Raw genomic sequence first — 18964 nt, 5'->3', positions numbered from 1 at the left:
ACAGGTCAGGGAACATCTGTGGACAGAAAAACAAAGGGTTAACCTTTCAGGTCCATGAGCTCTCGGTAGAACTAAGATTTTGCAGCTTTGTAGGTCCCGTGTGAGTTTCCTTCCAAACTTTTTAAACTTTTAAACTGCTCAAAAATTACAAAATTAAGAAACTAACCTTCCCTCGAAAAATAAATGCCCCATACAGGGATCGAACCCGCAAACTTGGTGCTATTAACACCACGCTCTAACCAACTGAGCTAACCGGCCCATCGGTAAGGCTTATCTACAGTACCGTCCCTGTTTCTGGTATTTGCCCGCTAAGTCACTTTGTCTTGGAAGGCTGTAAAAGAAAGACTTGTATTTCTACAGCCCTTTCACGACCTCAGGACATCCTAAAGTGCTTTACAGCCAATGAATACTTTTTGAACTGTTTTGCATCTGTGACAGGTAGATTGGTCAGGAGGAGGTCAAATAGGTTTTCCCCTCGTGTTGGTTCCCTCACCACCTGCCGCAGGCTCAGACTGGCAGCCATGTCCTTCAGGACTCGACCAGCTCGGTCAGTTGTGCTGCTACCGAGCCACTCTTGGTGATGGGCATTGAGGTTCCCCACCCAGAGTATATTCTGTGCCCTTGCTGCCTTCAGTGCTTCTTCAAATGGTGTCAACATGGAAGAGTACTGATTCATCAGCTGAGGGAGGGTAATAGGTGGTAATCAGCAGGAGGTTTCCTTGCCCTTGATGTTCCTGTGTAACAGGCTTGAGGGGCTGAATGGCTTCCTCCTTTTCCTGCATAACAGGCTGAATAGCCTCCTCCTGTTCCTGCATAACAGACTCGAGGGGTTGAATGGCCTCCTCCTGTTCCTGTATGATAGGCTCGATGGGCTGAATGGCCTCTTCGTGTTTATGTGTAACATACCCGAGAAGCTGATTGGCCTCCTCCTGTTCCTTTATAACAGACTCGAAGGGCTGAATGGCCTCCTCCTGTTCCTGTATAACAGACTCAAGGGGCTGATTGCCCTCCTCCTGTTCCTGTGTAACAGGCTCAAGGGGCTGAATGGCATCCTCCTGTGCATGTATAACAGGCTCGAGGGGTTGAATGGCCTCCTCCTGTTCATGTATAACGGGCTTGAGGGGCTGAATGGCCTCCTCCTATTCCTGTGTAACCGGCTCGAGGGGCTGAATGGCCTCCTCCTGTTCCTGTCTAACAGGCTTGAGGGGCTGAATGGCTTCCTCCTTTTCCTGTATAACACGCTCGACAGGCTGAATAGCCTCATCCTGTTCCTGCATAACAGGCTCGTGTGTCTGAATTGTCTCCTCTTGTTCCTGTGTAACAGGCTTGAGGGGCTGAATGGCCTCCTCCTGTTACTGTGTAACAGGCTCGAGGGGCTGAATGGTATCCTCCTGTGCATGTATAACAGGCTCGAGGGGCTGAATGGCCTCCTCCTGTTCATGTATAACAGGCTTGAGGGGCTGAATGGCCTCCTCCTGTTCCCGTATAACAGACTCGTGTGTCTGAATTGCCTCCTCCTGTTCCAGTGTAGCAGGCTTGAGGGACTGAATGTCCTCCTCCTGTTCATGTGTGACAGGTTTGAGGGGCTGAATGGCCTCCTGCTGTTCCTGTGAAACAGACACGTGGGTCTGAATTGCCTCTTCCTGTTCCTTTATAACAGACTCGTTGGTCTGAATTGCCTCTTCCTGTTCCTTTATAACAGACTCGTTGGTCTGAATTGCATTCTACTGTTCCTTTATAACTGGATCATGGGCCTGATTTGCCTCCTCTTCATCCTATGTAACAGGTTCGAGGGGCTGAATGGAGTTCTACTGTTCTTGTACAGATCTTGTATCACTGAATGGCCTCCTCCTGTCCCTGTGTAACAGGCTCGAGGGGCTGAATGGCCTCCTCCTGTTCCTGTATAACAGGCTAAAGGGGCTGAATGGCCTCCTCATGTTCCTGTGTAAAAGGGTCATGGTACTGAATGGTCTCCTCCTGTTCCTATGTAAAACGGCCATGGGACTGAATGGCCTCCTCCTGCTCCTGTGTAACTGACTCAGAGGGAAAGTGTTGGGGCGGTAGTTTCCCTTCTCTGAATTACTGAAAAATGTACCGGCAGTGGAGGAACCACGCCCCAAAATCCAACTCTGGTGGAACTCGAACCCACAAATGCCTTAATTTGTCATACAACTAGAAGTCCAATGCGCTATCCATTGCGCCACAGAGCCAATTACATAAAAGTCTGTTACAAAAGCAAAATAGTGTTGATGCTGGAAATCTGAAATATAAACAGACGAAATGCTGGAAATACTCTGCAGGTCAGGCAGCATTCCATGTCTTTTTCAAAGGGGTCTACTTTCAGTCCCGGATCATTCTGTGTCTGTTTAAAAGGGACATGCTGTCAGTCCCGGATCATTCTGTGTCTGTTTAAAAGGGACATGCTGTCAGTCCCGGTTTATTCTGTGTCTGTTTAAAAGGGCCATGCTGTCAGTCCCGGATTATTCTGTGTCTGTTTAAAAGGGATGTGCTGTCAGTCCCGGATTATTCTGTGTCTGTTTAAAAGGGATGTGCTGTCAGTCCCGGATTATTCTGTGTCTGTTTAAAAGGGATGTACTGTCAGTCCAGGATCATGCTGCATCTGATTAAAGCGGGTGTTACATAATATTATAGAGTCTGCTCCACAGAAACAGTCCATTTGCACGAACAGGTCTCCACACGAGGCTCCTCCTTCTCTATTTCTCCTCACCCCCCAAATAAAACTAGAATCATTAATGGCAACCATGAAACTATCGCATTGTCGTAAAAACCCATCTGGTTCACTAATGTCTTTCAGGGAAAGAAATCTGCCGTCCTTACCTGGTCTGGCCTTTGTGTGACTCCAGTCCCACAGCAATGTGGTTGATTCTTAACTGCCCTCTGAAATGGCCTCGCAAGCCACTCAGTTGTAACAAACCGCTATGAAACAAAATAATAAAAATAATAAAAATGATGCTGGACAGATCCATATCAGCCTCCTCTTGAGGTCCCCACCATCACAGAAGCCAGTCTTCAGCCAATTCGATTCACTCCACGTGATATCAAGAAAAGGCTGAACACACTGGATACAGCAATGGCTCTGGGCCCTGACAACACCCCGGCTATCATTCTGAAGACTTGTGCTCCAGCCAAGCTGTTCTAGTACAGCTACAACACTGGCATCTATCCAACAATGTGGAAGACTGCCCAGGTATGTCCTGTCCACAAAAAGCAGGACAAATCCAATCCAGCCAATTACCGCCCCATCAGTCTACTCTCTACTCTCAATCATCAGCAAATGATGGAAGGTGTCATCCACAGTGCTGTAAAGTGGCACTTACTGACCAATAACCTGCTCATTGATGCCCGGTTTGGGTTCTGCCAAGAGCACTCGGCTCCCGACTTCATTAAAACCTTGGTCCAACATGAACAAAGGAGCTGACCACCAACATCCTGGGGGTTACCATTAAACATATATACTGTGACAACAAGAGAAGGTCAGAGGCTAGGCATTCTGCGTCGGGTGTCTCACCTCCTGACTCCCCAAAGACTTTCTACCATCTACAAGGCACAAGTAAGGAGTGTGATGGAATACTCTCCACTTACCTGGATGAGTGCAGCTCCAACAACACTCAAGAAGTTCGACACCATCCAGGACAAAGCAGCCCGCTTGATTGGCACCCCATCCACCACCTTAAACATTCACTCCCTCCACCACCGGCGCACCGTGGCTGCAGTGCGTACCATCTACAGGATGCACTGCAGCAACTCACTAAGGCTTCTTCAGCAGCACCTGCCAAACACGCAACCTCTTCCACCTAGAAGGACAAGCGCAGCAGGCGCATGGGAACACCCCCACCTCCAATTTCCCCTCCAAGTCACACACCATTCTGACGTAGAAGTATATTGCCGATCCTTCATCGTCGCTGGGTCAATATCCTGGAACTCCCTCCCTAACAGCACTGTGGGAGTACCTTCACCACACGGACTGCAGCGGTTCAAGAAGGCGGCTCACCACCACCTTCTCAAGGGGCAATTAGGAATGGGCATTTAATGCTGGCCTTGCCAGAGCACCACATCCCATAAACGAATTTAAAAAATCCTATCAGCATATCCTTCTATTCCTTTCTCCCTTCCTCTTAAATGCACCTGTAGTATTCGCCTCAACTACTGCATTCTCAGCGCTCTTTGGCCAAAGAAGTTAATCCTGAAGTCCCTGCTGGATTTATCGGTGAGTATTTCTGACCTGTCTTCTCTTAGCTATTTCCTGACTCACTCACAATAGGAAGCATTTTCTCAGTGCTAATGTGCAGCTGCGACGGCCGAGTGGTTAAGGCGTTGGACTAAAAATGCACTGGGGTTTCCCCACGCAGGTTCGAACCCTGCTCGCAGCGACTTTGATGCAAATTCTTTATTTTATTTCATCGGCTCCCTGTGGCGATCACTGGCCCCGAAATTGATCAGAATTCCCTCCACTGCACTTCATTACACTGATTAACCCAAAGTTCCAATTGAAACACTAATAATTTATCGGCATCAATTAGATATTGTGGATTTGTTGGGAACTAGTGAGCAATACACACACTAAGCAGCATCAAAAATACTAATTAATAAAGAGCCCTGCAGTGTTTGGTAGGGAATCACCTTCAGCTACTAAGTGGGAACACGGTTTGGTTTTATAAAACTGAACACGAATTAATAAGTGTGTAAAAAGACCGTGGCAGGACTCCAACTTGCAACTTTCTGATCACCTCAGGATTAATACCAAAGTCTAATGCCTTATCCATTCGGCCACGCGACCAGTAGGAGAAATTTGTAGATCACCGCCATCTGTGGACAGATAGACACAGGGTCAACCTTCCAGTTCCTTGAGCTCTCGGCAGAACTAGGGTTTTGTAACTTTGCTTCAAAGTATTACAGCTCCAATCTTTTCAGCAAATAGCAAAATTAAGAAGCTACCCACACCATCAAAAAGTAAATGCCCCGTACAGGAATCGAACCCACGACCTTGGCATTATTAGCACCACGCTCTAACCTACGGAGCTAACCAGCCTCCCTTAACTCCGTTTGCTATTAAATTCAATTTATGTTGATTTTTGGTTTTTGTCAGTTGTCAGTGCTCCGGTTTCCTCCCACAGTCCAAAGATGTGCGGGTTAGGTTGATTGGCTATGATAAATTGACCCTTAGTGTTAGGGGGATTAAATACATGGGGTTACGGGGATAGGGTGGGATATGTGTTGGTGCAGGGGTTACGGGGATCGGGTGGGATATGTGTCGGTGCAGGCTCGATGGGCCGAAATGGCCTTTATCTGCACTGTGGGGTTTCTGTGATTCTGTGACTTCGAAGGCTGTAAAAGAAAGACTCTGATTTCTACAGCGCCTTTCACCTGAGGACATCTCAAAGCGCTTTACAGCCAATATAGTTGTAGTCACTGTTGTAACGTAGGAAAAATAGCAGCAGCTAATTTGTGCACAGCAAGCTCCCACAATGTGATAATCGAGGATAACCTGTTTTAGTGATGGTGATTTGCGGATAAATATTGGCTACAGGACATCGGGGTAAACCTCACCACCCCCTGCTCTTCTTCCAATAGTGCCATGGGATCATTTATGTCCACCTGAGAGGGCAGAGGGGGCCTCAGCTTTGGAATTGTATTCCACCACAATCTGTAACCTTATGAACTGGCATATTCCTCACACTACCATTAGCATCAAGACAGGGGACCAACCCTGGTTCAATGAGGAGTGTAGGAGAGCATTTCAGGAGCAGCACCAGGCTTACCTAAAATGATGGTGCCAACCTCATGAAGCTACAACTCAGGACTACACACATGCTAAACTATGGAAACAGCATGTGTAGACAGAGCGAAGCGATCCAACAACCAACGGATCAGATCAAAGCTCTGCAATCCTGCCACATCCAATCGTGACAATTTTAATTTAATTTAATTTGTTCCTAGGAATTGGGCATCGCTGGCAAGGCCAGCATTAATTGCCCATCCCTAATTGCCCTTGAGAAGGTGGTATTGAGAAGCCCTCTTGACCCGCTGCAGTCAATGTGGTGAAGGTACTCCAATAGTACTGTTAGGGAGGGATTTCCAGGTTTTTGACCTCGCGACGATGAAGTTATGGTGATATATTTTCACGTCGGGATGGTGTGTAACTTGGAGGGGAACTTGGAGGTGATGGTGTTCCCATGCACTGGCTGCCCTTTTAAGAACATAAGAACATAAGAAATAGGAGCAGGAGTAGGCCATTCGGCCTCTCGAGCCTGCTCCACCATTCAATAAGGTCATGGCTGATCTGATCTTGGCCTCAACTCCACTTTTCTGCCTGTTCCCCCATAACCCTTGACTCTCCGATAGTTCAACAATCTGTCTATCTCAGCCTTGAATATAATCAATGATTCAGGCTCCACAGCTCTCTGGGGTAGATAATTCCAAAGATTCACAACCCTCTGAGAGAAGAAATTCCTCCACATCTGCGTCTTAAATGGACAAACCCTTATTCTGAAACTATGCCACCTGATTCTAGATTCCCCCATGAGGGAAAACAGCCTCTCAGCATCTACCCTGTCAAGACCCCTCAGAATCTGATATGTTCCAATAAGATCACCTCTCATTCTTCTAACCTCCAATGAGTATAGGCCCAACCTGCTCAACCTTTCCTCATAAGACAATCCCTTCATTCCAGGAATCAACCTAGAGAACATTCTCTGAACTGTCTCCAATGCAAGTATATCCCTCCTTAAATAAGGAGAACAAAAATGTATGCAGTACTCTAGGCGTGGCCTCACCTGTACAGTTGTAGCAAGATTTCCCTACTTTTATACTCCATGCCCCTTGCAATAAAGGCCAACATTCTATTTGCCTACTTAATTACTGCATGCTAACTGTTTGTGTTTCATGTACGAGGACACCCAGATCCCTCTTAACCGCAGCATTCTGTCGTCTCTCTCCATTTTAATAATATTTTGCTTTTCCATTCCCTCCACGGCCTCGCCCCTCCCTATCTCTGTAATGTCCTTTGGCCCCACAACCCCCTGAGATATCTGCGCTCCTCTAATTCTGCCCTCTTGAGCATCCCTGATTATAATCGCTCAACCTTTCTGTTGCCCTAAGCTTTGGAATTCCCTGCCTAATCCTGTCCACCTCTCTTTCCTCCTTTAAGACGCTCCTTATAACCTATCTCTTTGACCAAGCTTTTGGTCACCTGCCCGAATTTCTCCTTATGTGGATTGTTGTCAAATGTTTTGTCTGAAAATACTCCTGTGCAGCGCCTTGGGACGTTTTACTACGTTAAAGGTGCTATATAAATGCAAGTTGTTGTTGATGAAGGTGGGGGGGATTCGGTGATGGTCATGCTGTTGAATGTGAAGGGACGGTGGTTAGACTTTCGCTTGTTGGAGCTGGCCATTGCCTGGCACTTGTGTTGGCTGTTGTCATGTGTGGCACAGAGTGACATATGTACAGTATTTGCCGATAGGATAGTGTATGATTGACAACTGCAGGATGTATGCCTAAAGATTAATACAGGAAATGGTCAGATAGAGTCTCGAAAATATAAGCTTATACACATGAGCTGAACCCGACGGTCGGTTAGCTCATGTTGGTTAGAGCGTGATGCTAATAACGTTCGATCCCCGTGCGGACCATTAACATTGTTGTTGAGAGGTTAGTTTCGTCTTTTTCTTTTTGAGCAGCTTAAAAAGTTTGGAAGGAGACTCACACGGGACCTGCAATATATTAATGCAAATCTGCCGAGTTAGTTCTGGACCTGAAAGGTTAACGCTGTGTTTCTCTGTCCACAGATGTTCCCTGACCTGTTGTGGTTAGGATCTGGAGTGCAGTGACTGAAAGGGTAGTGGCGGCAGATTCAAGAGTAGCTTTCAAAAAGGAAAAACATTGCAGGGCTGCAGGGATAGGGCGAGCGAGTGGGACAAGCTGAAGTGATCTTGTAGAGACCCGGCAGGAGCTCGTCGGGCCGAATGGCCTCCTTCTGTGCGGTATCTATTCTCTGATTCTGTGAAAGACTCAAAAATACAAGTCTTTCTTTCAGAGCCTGCTGAGAATAAAGTGAATGAGCCGACAAAAAAGGAAAATCAACCATAAATGAACTGAAAAACAAAGGCCAGACAGCCGGTAAGCTCAGTTGGTGAGAGCGTGATGCTAATAACGTTAAGGTCGCGGGTTCGATCCCCATACAGGCCATTTGATTTTTGGTAGAGAGGGTAGTTTCTTGATTTTGTTATTTGTTGAATAGTTTGGATGGAAACCCACACGGGACCTGCAATGCTTTGAAGCAAAGCTGGAAATCCTGAGTTATGACCTGCGGAGCGTTTCCAACATTAAATGAACAATTCCAGATCCATCGGGACTTCTCGTACTTCAATCAGTGAACGGTTCACAGCCGCTGATTGGTTAACATAAGTACATAAGAAATAGGAGCAGGAGCAGGCCAATCGGCCCCTCGAGCCTGCTCCGCCATTCAATAAGATCATGGCTGAACTGATCCTAACCGCCAATCCACTATCACAGAACCATCTCCTGAATCTAACAGAATTAGACACACGAAATAGGAGCAGGATCAGGCTACATGGCCCCTGGGCCCGCTCCGCTACCCACAGGGCCATGACCAATCCGAAACTAGACTCATGTCCAAATTCCTGCCCGCTCCCCATAACCCTTAATTACCTTTACTTCTAGGAAACTGTCTATTTCTGTTTTAAATTTATGTCATGATGTAGCTTCTACAGCTTTTTGGGGCAGTATATTCCATGGACCTACCACCCTCTGAGTGAAGTAGTTCCTCCTCCTCTCAGTCTTGAAAGAGCAGCCACTTATTCTAAGACTATGCCCCCTAGTTCTAGTTTCACCCATCATCGGGAACATCCTCCCCGCATCCACCCGATCCAATCCCTTCACAATCTTATATGTTTCAATAAGATTGCCTCTCATTCTTCTGAACTCCAATGAGTAGAGTCCCAATCTACTCAACCTCTCCTCATATGTCCATTCCCTCATCCCCGGGAGTAACCGAATGAACCTTCTTTGTACTGACTCGAGAGCAAGTATGTCCTTTCTTAAGTATGGACACCAAAACTGTACGCAGTATTCCAGGTGCGGTCTCACAAAACCTTCTACAACTGAAGCAATACCTCCCTATTTTTATATTCTATCCCCCTAGCAATGAAAGCCAACATTCCATTGGCCTTCTTAATCATTTGCTGCACCTGCATACAAACCTTTTGAGTTTCGTGCACCAGGACCCCTAGATCTCTTTGTACTTCAGCACTTTCCAGTTTCTTGCCATTAAGGTAATAACTTGCTCTACGATTTTTCCTGCCAAAGTGCATAACCTCACACTTTACAGTATTGTATTCCATCTGCCTAATCTCTGCCCACTGACTTAGCCTGTCTATGCCCCCTTGCAGGTTTTTATGCCCTCCTCACTCACTGCTTTCCCTCCCATCTTAGTATCATCTGCAAACTTTGATATGTTACACTCGGTCCCCTCCTCCAAATCATTAATATAGATTGTAAAGAGTTGAGGACCCAGCACTGACCCCTGCGGAACACCACTAGTTACTGATTGCCAGTCTGAGAATGAACCATTTATCCCAACTCTCTGCCTTCTGTTAGATAGCCAATCGTCTATCCATGCCAGAATATTACCCCCAATCCCGTGATTTTTTATCTTAAGCAATAATCTGTTGTGTGGCACCTTGTCAAATGCCTTTTGGAAGTCTAAATACACTACGTCCACTGGTTCCCCTTTATCCACCCTATATATTACTTCCTCAAAGAACTCCAGCAAGTTTGTCAAACATGACTTCCCCTTCATAAAACCATGCTGACTTTGTCCTATTAAATTATGATTATCCAAATGTCCTGTTACTGTCTCCTTAATAATGGACTCCAAAATTTTAACTACCACAGATGTTAGGCTAACCGGTCTATAGTTTCCAGCCTTCTGTCTACTGCTCTTTTTAAATAAGGGTGTTATATTAGCAGTTTTCCAGTCTGCAGGGACCTTTGCCGAGTCCAGGGAGTTTTGGAAAATTATTACCAATGCATCCACAATCCCTACCGCCACTTCCCTCAAGACCCTAGGATGTAAGCCATCAGGTCCAGGTGATTTATCCAACTTGAGTCCCATTATTTTACCGAGTACCACTTCCTTCGTGATTTTGATCGTGTTTAGCTCCTCCCCCCCTTTAGCCCCCTGTTTGTCCAGTGTTGGGATATTCTTAGTGTCTTCTATTGTAAAGACTGATATAAAATATTCATTCAGTGTTTGTGCCATCTCCATATTTCCCACCATTAATTTCCTGGTCTCATCCTCTGAGGGACCAACATTTACTTTAGCCACCCTTTTTCTTTTTATATAACTATAAAAACTCTTACTATCTGTTTTTATATTTTTTGCTAATTTACTTTCATAATCTATCTTCCCTTTCTTAATCAATCTTCTTATTATTTTTTGCTGTCTTTAAAGTTTTCCCAATCCTCTATCCTCCCACTAGATTTGGCTACCTTATATGCTCTTGTTTTCAGTCGAATACTATCCTTAATTTCTTTACTTAGCCACGGATGGCTGCCTTTTCTTTTACACCCTTTTCTTGTCAGTGGAATATATTTTTTTTGCAAGTTGTAAAATAACTCATTAAATGTACACCACTGATCATGTATCGTCTTACCCTTTAATCTATTTTCCCAATCCACTCTACTCAATTCCGCTCTCATACCTTCATAGTCTCCTTTATTCAAGTTTAGCACGCTTGTTTGAGATCCAACCTTCTCACCCTCTAATTGAAAATGGAATTCAACCATGTTATGGTCACTCATTCCAAGGGGATCCTTTACTAGGACATTTTTAATTAATCCTGTCTCGTTACACAGGACCAGATCTATGGTTGCTGGCCCCCTGGTCGGTTCAGTTACATACTCCTCAAGAAACCCATCCCTAATACACTCAATGAACTCATCCTCACGGCAGCCCTGCCCAATTTGATTTGTCCAATTAATATGATAGTTAAAATCCCCCATAATTATAGATGTACCCTTATTACAAGCCTGATCTACTTCCTGATTGATACTCCGTCCAACAAAGTTGCAACAGTTCGGAGGACTATAGACTATGCCCGCTAGTGGTTTTTTCCCCTTATTATTCCTTACCTACTCCCAAACTGTTTCATTATCCTGATCTTTTATCCCAATATCATTTCTCTGTATTACAGTGATTCCTTCCTTTATTAACATAGCCACCCCACCACCCCTTCCTTCCTGCCTGTCCTTCCTGATCGTTAAATGACCTGGTATGTTTAATTCCCAGGCATTGTCACCCTGCAGCCATGTTTCTGTAATGGCCACAAGATCTTACCCATATGTAGTTATTTGTGCCATTAACTCGTCTATTTTGTTAAGAATGCTACGTGCATTCAGATAGAGAACATTCAAAGATGTTTTGTGACACTTAGTTCCTGCTTTTGCCCTTTTTATTATTTACCTTTTACTCCATACCTTCTTCCCCTTCCTAACACGCTCTGGTTTTTAATTTCCCCACTGCTACCTAAGTCTATGACCTTCTCTGTTGTCATTTTTATTATTTGCTTTCTTGGAAGCTCCCCCCCACTAGTTGGTTTAAAGTCCTCCCTACAGCCCTAGTTATATGATCCGCCAGGACTCTAGTCCCAGCACTGGCCAAGTGAAGCCCGTCCCAACGGAACAGCTCCCTCCTGCACCAGTACTGGTGCCAGTGTCCCAGGAAGCAAAACCAATTTCTCCCACACCAGTCTTTGAGCCACGCATTTAACACTCTAATTGTATTTGTCCTAGCCAAATTCGCTCGTGGCTCAGGTAATAATCCAGAGATTATAACCCTTGTGGTTCTGCTTTTTAATTTGGCCCCTAGTTGCTCAAACTCCCTCAGCAGAGTTTGGTTTGGAGTACAAAGAATGGAACTGAAATAAATACAATCCCGGGGTTTAATCACTCATTATTAACATACCGCCAGAAACAGACCATTCAGCCTAACCAGTCCATGCCGCCGTTTATGCTCCACTCGAGCCTCCTCCGGTCTTTCCTCATCTATATCTATCAGCATAACCCTCTATTCACTTATCCCTCATGTGCTAACCTAGCCTCCCCTTAAATGCTTCTATACTATTCAACCCCTCCCTGTGGTAGCGCGCTGCACATTCTCAGCACCCTTTGGGTAAAGATGTTTCTGCTGAATTCCCAATTGGATTTCTTGCTGACTATCTTATATTGATGGCCTTTAGTTATGCTCTTCCCCACAAGTGGAATCATTCTATCTGTGTTCACTCTGTATAAACCTTTCATAATTTTAAAGATCTCTGTTAACTCACTTCTCAGCCTTCTTTTTTCAAGTGAAAAGAGACCCAGCCTGTCAATCCTTTTCTGATATGTATACCCTCACATTTCTGGTATCATCCTTGTAAATCTTCTCTGTACCCTTGGTCTAACCAAGGTTTGTTACTGGTATAGCATAATTTCCGTACTTTTCAATTCTATCCCTCTAGAAAAAACCCTAGTGCTTGGTTTGCTTTATATATGGCCTTGTTAACCTGTGTAACTACTTTCAGTGATTTGTGTATTTGTACTCCGAGATCCCTTTGACCCTCTACCCCACCTAGACTCGCACCCTCCAAGAAATAAGTGACCTCCCTATTCTTCCTAACATAATGAAATACATCACACTTATCTGTGTTGAAATTCATTTTCCAATACTATGCCCATTCTGCAAGTTTATTAATGTCCTCCTGTAACTTGTTGCAGTCCTCCTCAGTATTTACTATCCCTCCCAATTTGGTGTCATCCGCAAATATATTAATTGTGTTTCTGATTACTAAGTCTAAATCATTAATATAAATTGCGAACAGCAGTGGCTCCAGCTCTGATACTTGTGGAACACCACTACCCACCTTCTGCCACTGTAAATACGCTACCCAGTAGTCAGACTATCTGCCTTCTCTCCTTAAACCAGCCAGCAATCCAGTCCGCTACTTCTCGCCTGACTCCGAATTCTCTGACCTTGTTCATCAGTCTATTATGGGGTACATTATCGAAGGCCTTCTGAAAATCCAGATAAATTACATCTACTGCATTACCATTGTCTACTCTCTCTGTTGGTTTGGAGTGCAAAGAGTGAGACTGAATTGACATCGGCCATCTCCAGTTCCCTGCTCCCCTCATCCACTCCAACCTAACTCCCTCTGAACTTGCAGCACTCCGTTCTCTCCGATACAACCCTAACATTGTCATTAAACCTGCTGACAAAGGTGGTGCTGTTGTTGTTTTGTGAACCATCCTCTAACATCCGGAGGCTGAACGGCAACTCACTGACACCTCCTCCTACCTTAAGCCTGGACCATGACCCCACTACTGAACATCAAGCAATTGTTTCCATGACTGTCACTGACCTCATCTCCTCTGCAGGTCTGCCCCACATGGCCGCCAACCTCTCAGTTCCTCAACACCGCACTGCCCACTTCTACATCCTTCCCAAGATACACAAACAGGACTGCCCTGGTTGACCAATTGTTGCAGCCTGTTCTTGCTCCACAGAACTGATTTCTTCCTATCTTCACTCTATTTTTTCTCGACTTGTCCAGTCCCTTACCACCTACATGCGCGACTCTTCCAACACCCTCCGTACTTTAACAGTTTCCAGTTTCCTGGCCCCAAACGTCTCCTTTCCACTCTGGATGTCCATTCCCTCTGCACCTCCATCCACCACCAGGATGGCCTTAAGCGGCTCCACTTCTTCCTTGAAAAGAGGCCCCAACAGTCCCCATCCACCACCGCCCTCATCCTCCTGGCTGAACTTGTTCTCACATTGTACAACTTCTCCTTTGATTCCACTCACTTCCTCCAAATTAAAGGTGTTGCTATGGGTACCTGCATGGGCCTTAGCTATGCCTGCATTTTTGTGGGATATGTGGAACATTCTTTGTTCCAGTCCAACTCAGGTCCCTCTTTTTCTGGTACATCGATGACTGTATTGGTGATGTTTCCTGCACTCGCCCTGAACTAGTTAATTTCTTTCACTTTGCTTCCAATTTCCACCCTTCCCTCACCTTCACATGGTCCATCTCCAACTCTTCCCTTCCCTTCCTCGACTTCTCTGTCTCCATTTCTGGGGATAGGCTATCGACCAACATCCACTATAAGCCCACTGACTCCCACAGCTACCTGGACCACACTTCCTCCCACCACGCTTGCTGTAAGGGCTCATAGAAACATAGAAACATAGAGACATAGAAGATAGGAGCAGGAGTAGGCATTCGGCCCCTCGAGCCTGCTCCACCATTCAATGAGATCATGGCTGATCATCCAAATTCAGTACCCTGTCCCTGCCTTCTCTCCATATCCCTTGATCCCTTTAGCCTTAAGAAATATATCGAACTCCTTCTTGAATATATTTAATGAATTTGCCTCAACTGCCTTCTGTGGTAGAGAATTCCACAGGTTCACCACTCTCTGGGTGAAGTAATTCCTCCTCATCTCTGTCCTGAATGGCTTACCCCTTATCTTTAGATTGTGACACCTGGATCTGGTCTCCCCCGCCATCGGGAACATCCATCCTGCATCTAATCTGTCTAGTCCTGTTAGTATTTTGTAAGTATCAATGAGATCACCTCTCATTCTTCTAAACTCCAGCGAGTATTAGCCCAGTCGACCCAATCTCTCCTCATACGTCATTCCTGCCATCCCAGGTATCAGTCTGTTGAATCTTCACTGCTCTTACTCCATGGCAAGAACATCCTTCCTCAGATAAGGTGACTAAAACTGCACACAATGCTCAAGATGTGATCTCAATAAGGCCCTGTACAAATGCAGCAAGACATCCTTGTTCCTGTACTCGAACCCTCTCGCTACGAAGGCCAACATACCATTTGCCTTCTTAACCGCCTGCTGCACCTGCATGCTTACCTTCAGCGACTGGTGCACAAGGACACCCAGGTCTAGTTGCACTTCCCCTTCTCCCAATCTATTGACGTTCACATAATAATCTGCCTTCCTGTTTTTGCCACCAAAGTGGACAACCTCGCATTTATCCACATTATACTGCATCGGTCATGCTTCTTCTCAATCACCCAACCTGTCCAAATCATACTGGAGTTTCTCGGCATCCTCCTCACAGCACACATGCCCCCCCAGCTTTGTGTCATCTGCAAACTTGGAGATATTACATCTAGTTCCCTTGTCTAGATCATTAATATATATTGTGAATAGCTGGGGTCCTCGCACCGATCCCTGCGGTACCCCACTAGTCACTGCCTGCCACTCGGAAAAAGACCCGTTTATTCCAACTCTTTGCTTCCTGTCTTCCAACCAGTTCTCTATCCAAGTCCCCCAATCCCATGTGCCTTAACTTTACACGCTAATCTCTTATGTGGGACCTTATCGAAAGCCTTCTGAAAGTCCAAATACACCACATCCACATAGCATTTTCCCCACTACCGATGTCAGGCTTATCGGTCTATAATTCCCCGTTTTCTCTCTACCACCTTTTTTGAATAGTGGGGTAACATTAGCTACCCTCCAATCCATGGGAACTGTTCCAGAGTCTATCGAATTTTGGAAGATGACCAGCAATGCATCTACTATTTCAAGGGCCACTTCCTTAAGTGCACTAGGATGTAGATTATCAGTCCCTGGGGATTTATCCATTCCATTCTATTCCATTCTCCCAGTTTCTCTGTCTCCGTTGCATCTGTTCTGATGATGTCACCTTCCATACCAGTTCTTCCGGTATGTCTTCCATTATCCCCAACTGAGGATCCCCCTCTACCATGGTTGACATGACCCTCGACCGAGTCTGTTCCATTTCCCACCTAGAAACATGATAGGGTTCCCCCCTTTTCCTCACCTTTCACCCCACCCGTCTCCACATTCAACGGATCATCCTGCGCCATTTCCACCACCTCCAGCATGATCCCACCACCAAACACATCTTCCCCTCCTCCCTTTCAGCATTTCGAAGGGACCGCTCTCTCGAAGGCAGCCTGGTCCACTCCTCTATCACCCCAACACACCTTCTCCTTCGCCCGGCACCATCCCATGCAAGTGCAGGAAATGCAACACCTGCCCTTTTAACTTCTTCCTTCCCATCGCCCAGGGCACCAAACACTCCTTCCAGGTGATACAGCGATTACCTGTACTTCTTACAATTTAGTTACTGTATTCGCTGAATCTACATTGTGACACCAAATGCAGATTGGGTGACCGCTTTGCAGAACAGTCGGCAAGTGTGATCCCGAGCTTCCGGTCACCTGTCACTATAATTATCTGCTCCACTCCCTCTCTGATCTCTCTTTCCTTGGCCTGTTGCACTGTTCCAATGAAGCTCTACGTAAGCTCGAGGAACAGCACCTCATCTTTCTATCAGGCACTTTACAGCCTTCTGGACTTAACATTGAGTTCAACAATTTCAGACTATAAATTGGCCCCTGTATTTCTTTAATTTTTTTAATTTGTTCTCATTTTTCCTCACATGACAGTTGTTAATGTTTCTCCCTTAATCATTCACACCTCATCTTGAGCCATCTTTTGTTCGTTAACTTGTCCTATTACCTCTCCTTTTGCCTTGCACCATCATCCCTTTTGTAAGTCAATCTCTCCTGCCTTCCATTCTATCACAGACATTTCCTTTGTTCTTACCTCGCCTCAACCCACCACTGCTTAAAAATCCCTCTTCCCTAACCTTTTCCAGTTCTGACGAAGGGTTCGACCTGAAAGGTTAACTCTGTTTCTCCCTCACTCGATGCTGCCTAACCTGCTGAGTGTTTCCAGTATTCTCTGTTGTTAATGAAATGAACACAGTAACGGAGTTTAATCTCTCATTATTAGGATTTGTTAAATCCACTTTTGTGTGGCCGTGTGGCCTAATGGATAAGGCGTCTGACGGTGGTGCAAATTCTGAATGCTATCAGCAGATTGCAGGTTCGAGTCCGGCCTCGGTCGTTTTACACACTTGATAATTCAGGTTCAACTTTAGAAAACCAAACCGCGTTTCCACTCTTTTCCTTCCAAACATTGCAGGGTTCTTTATTAAATGGAATTTTTATGTGCTGTCTTATGTGTAAATTTCTCACTGATATTTGAAAATTGTTTCAAACAAATCCACAATTTCTAATTGATGACAAATTAGTGTTTCCAATTGGAACAACAGCTTTGGGTTAATCAGTGTCATAACGTGCAGTGGAGGGAATTCTAATCAGTTTCGGGGCCAGTGATCTCCACAGGGAACCGATTAAATAAAATAAAGAATTTGCAGTAGAATCACTGCGAGCAGAGTTCGAACCTGCACAGGGAAACCCCATTGGATTGCAAGTTCAACACCTTAACCACTCGGCCATCCCAGCTACGCAAATGTAACTTTTCAACAGTGAAATGACCTATGCAAACTATTAGACAACTTCCCTGCACAACATAAATGGAAGGAAGTTGTGTGACAGCTGCACAGAGGCCTGGTTAGGCCACTGTGTCCAGTTCTGCGCACTGCACCTTAGAAAGGATATATTGACCTTGGAGGATGTGCGGTGCAGATTCACGAGTGTGTTACCAGGGCTCCAAGGGTTAGGCTATGAGCAGAGATCACGTAATCTAGGCTTGTATTTCTTGGAATATTGAAGATTAAGGGCAGAGATCATAGAAATACAGAAATTTACGCCAGAGAAGGAGGCCATTCGGCCCATCGTGTCTTTGCCGGACGAAAAAGAGATATTTTGCCTGATCCCACTTTCCAGCTCTGGGTCCGTAGCCCTGTAGGTTGCAGCACTTCAAGTACATATCCATACTGCTTTCTATTAATGTGATCGGTAGTGACTTCCAGATCCGTTCCACTCTCTGTGTGAAAATGGTTCTTGTCAACTCCTCTTTAATCATTTTACCAGTTACTTTAAATCTACGCCCCTGATCATTGACATTTCTGCTAAAGGAAATAGGTCCTTCCTATCCACTGTATCTTGGCCCCTCAGAATTATATGCACCTCAATTATGTCTCCCCTCCAACTCCTCTGCTCCAAAGAAAACAACCCAACCCCATCCAATCTTTACTTACAGCTAAATTTTTCCAGTCCTGGCAACATGCTTGTAAATCTCCTCTGTACCCTCTCTAGTGCAATCACATCTTTCCTGTAATGTGGTGACCAAAAGTGTCTGCAGTACTCTAGCTGTGGCCTAACTAGTGTTTTATACAGTTCAAGCATAACCTCCCTGTTCTTGAATTCTATGCCTTGGTAATAGAAACATAGAAACATAGAAGATAGGAGCAGGAGTAGGCCATTCGGCCCCACGAGCCTGCTCCACCATTCAATGAGATCATGGCTGATCATCCAAATTCAGTACCCGGTCCCTGCTTTCTCCCCACAACCGTTGATCCCTTTAGCCTTAAGAAATATATCCAACTCCTTCTTGAATATATTTAATGAATTGGCCTCTGCTGCCTTCTGTGGTAGAGAATTCCACAGGTTCAGCACTCGCTGGATGAAGAAATTCCTCCTCAACTCTGCCCTAAATGGCTTACCCCTTATCCTTAGACTGTGACCCCTGGTTCTGGATTCACCGATCATCGGGAACATCGTTCCTGCATCTAATCAGTCCAGTCCTGTCAGAATTTTATACGTTTCAGTTAGATCCCCTCTCATTCTTCTAAACTCCAGTGAGCATAAGCCCAATCGACACAATCTCCCCTCATACATCATTCCTGCCATCCCAGCTATCTGCCTGGTGAATCTTTGCAGAACTCCTTCCATGGCAAGAACATCCTTCCTCAGATAAGGCGACCAAAACTGCACATAATGCTCAAGATGTGGTCTCACCAAGGCCCTGTACAACTGCAGCAAGACATCCCTGTTCCTGTGCTCAAACCCTCTCGCTATGAAGGCCAAGTTACCATTTGCCTTCTTAACCACCTGCCGTCTAATAAGGGAAAATA

The 18964-nt window shown here is 45.4% G+C and overlaps 2 non-coding genes across 2 annotated transcripts; one reads left to right on the top strand and one right to left on the bottom strand.

Annotated features, from left to right (window-relative positions):
• Positions 1–4309: 4309 nt before the first annotated feature.
• trnaf-aaa (transfer RNA phenylalanine (anticodon AAA)) lies at positions 4310–4391 on the top strand. Its single transcript has one exon. It is a non-coding gene; the product is annotated as a tRNA-Phe (tRNA).
• Positions 4392–17308: 12917 nt separating this feature from the next.
• Positions 17309–17390, bottom strand: trnaa-ugc (transfer RNA alanine (anticodon UGC)). The gene has a single exon. It is a non-coding gene; the product is annotated as a tRNA-Ala (tRNA).
• Between the last annotated feature and the right edge of the window lie 1574 nt (positions 17391–18964).

Source organism: Somniosus microcephalus, unplaced genomic scaffold (genome assembly GCF_052327205.1).
Source record: "Somniosus microcephalus isolate GS21.2 unplaced genomic scaffold, FLI_Smic_1.0 unresolved_chr8, whole genome shotgun sequence".
Lineage (NCBI taxonomy): Eukaryota > Metazoa > Chordata > Chondrichthyes > Squaliformes > Somniosidae > Somniosus > Somniosus microcephalus.
The sequence above is the reverse complement of the archived record's forward strand: the minus strand, read 5'-3'. Positions and strand labels throughout refer to the sequence as shown.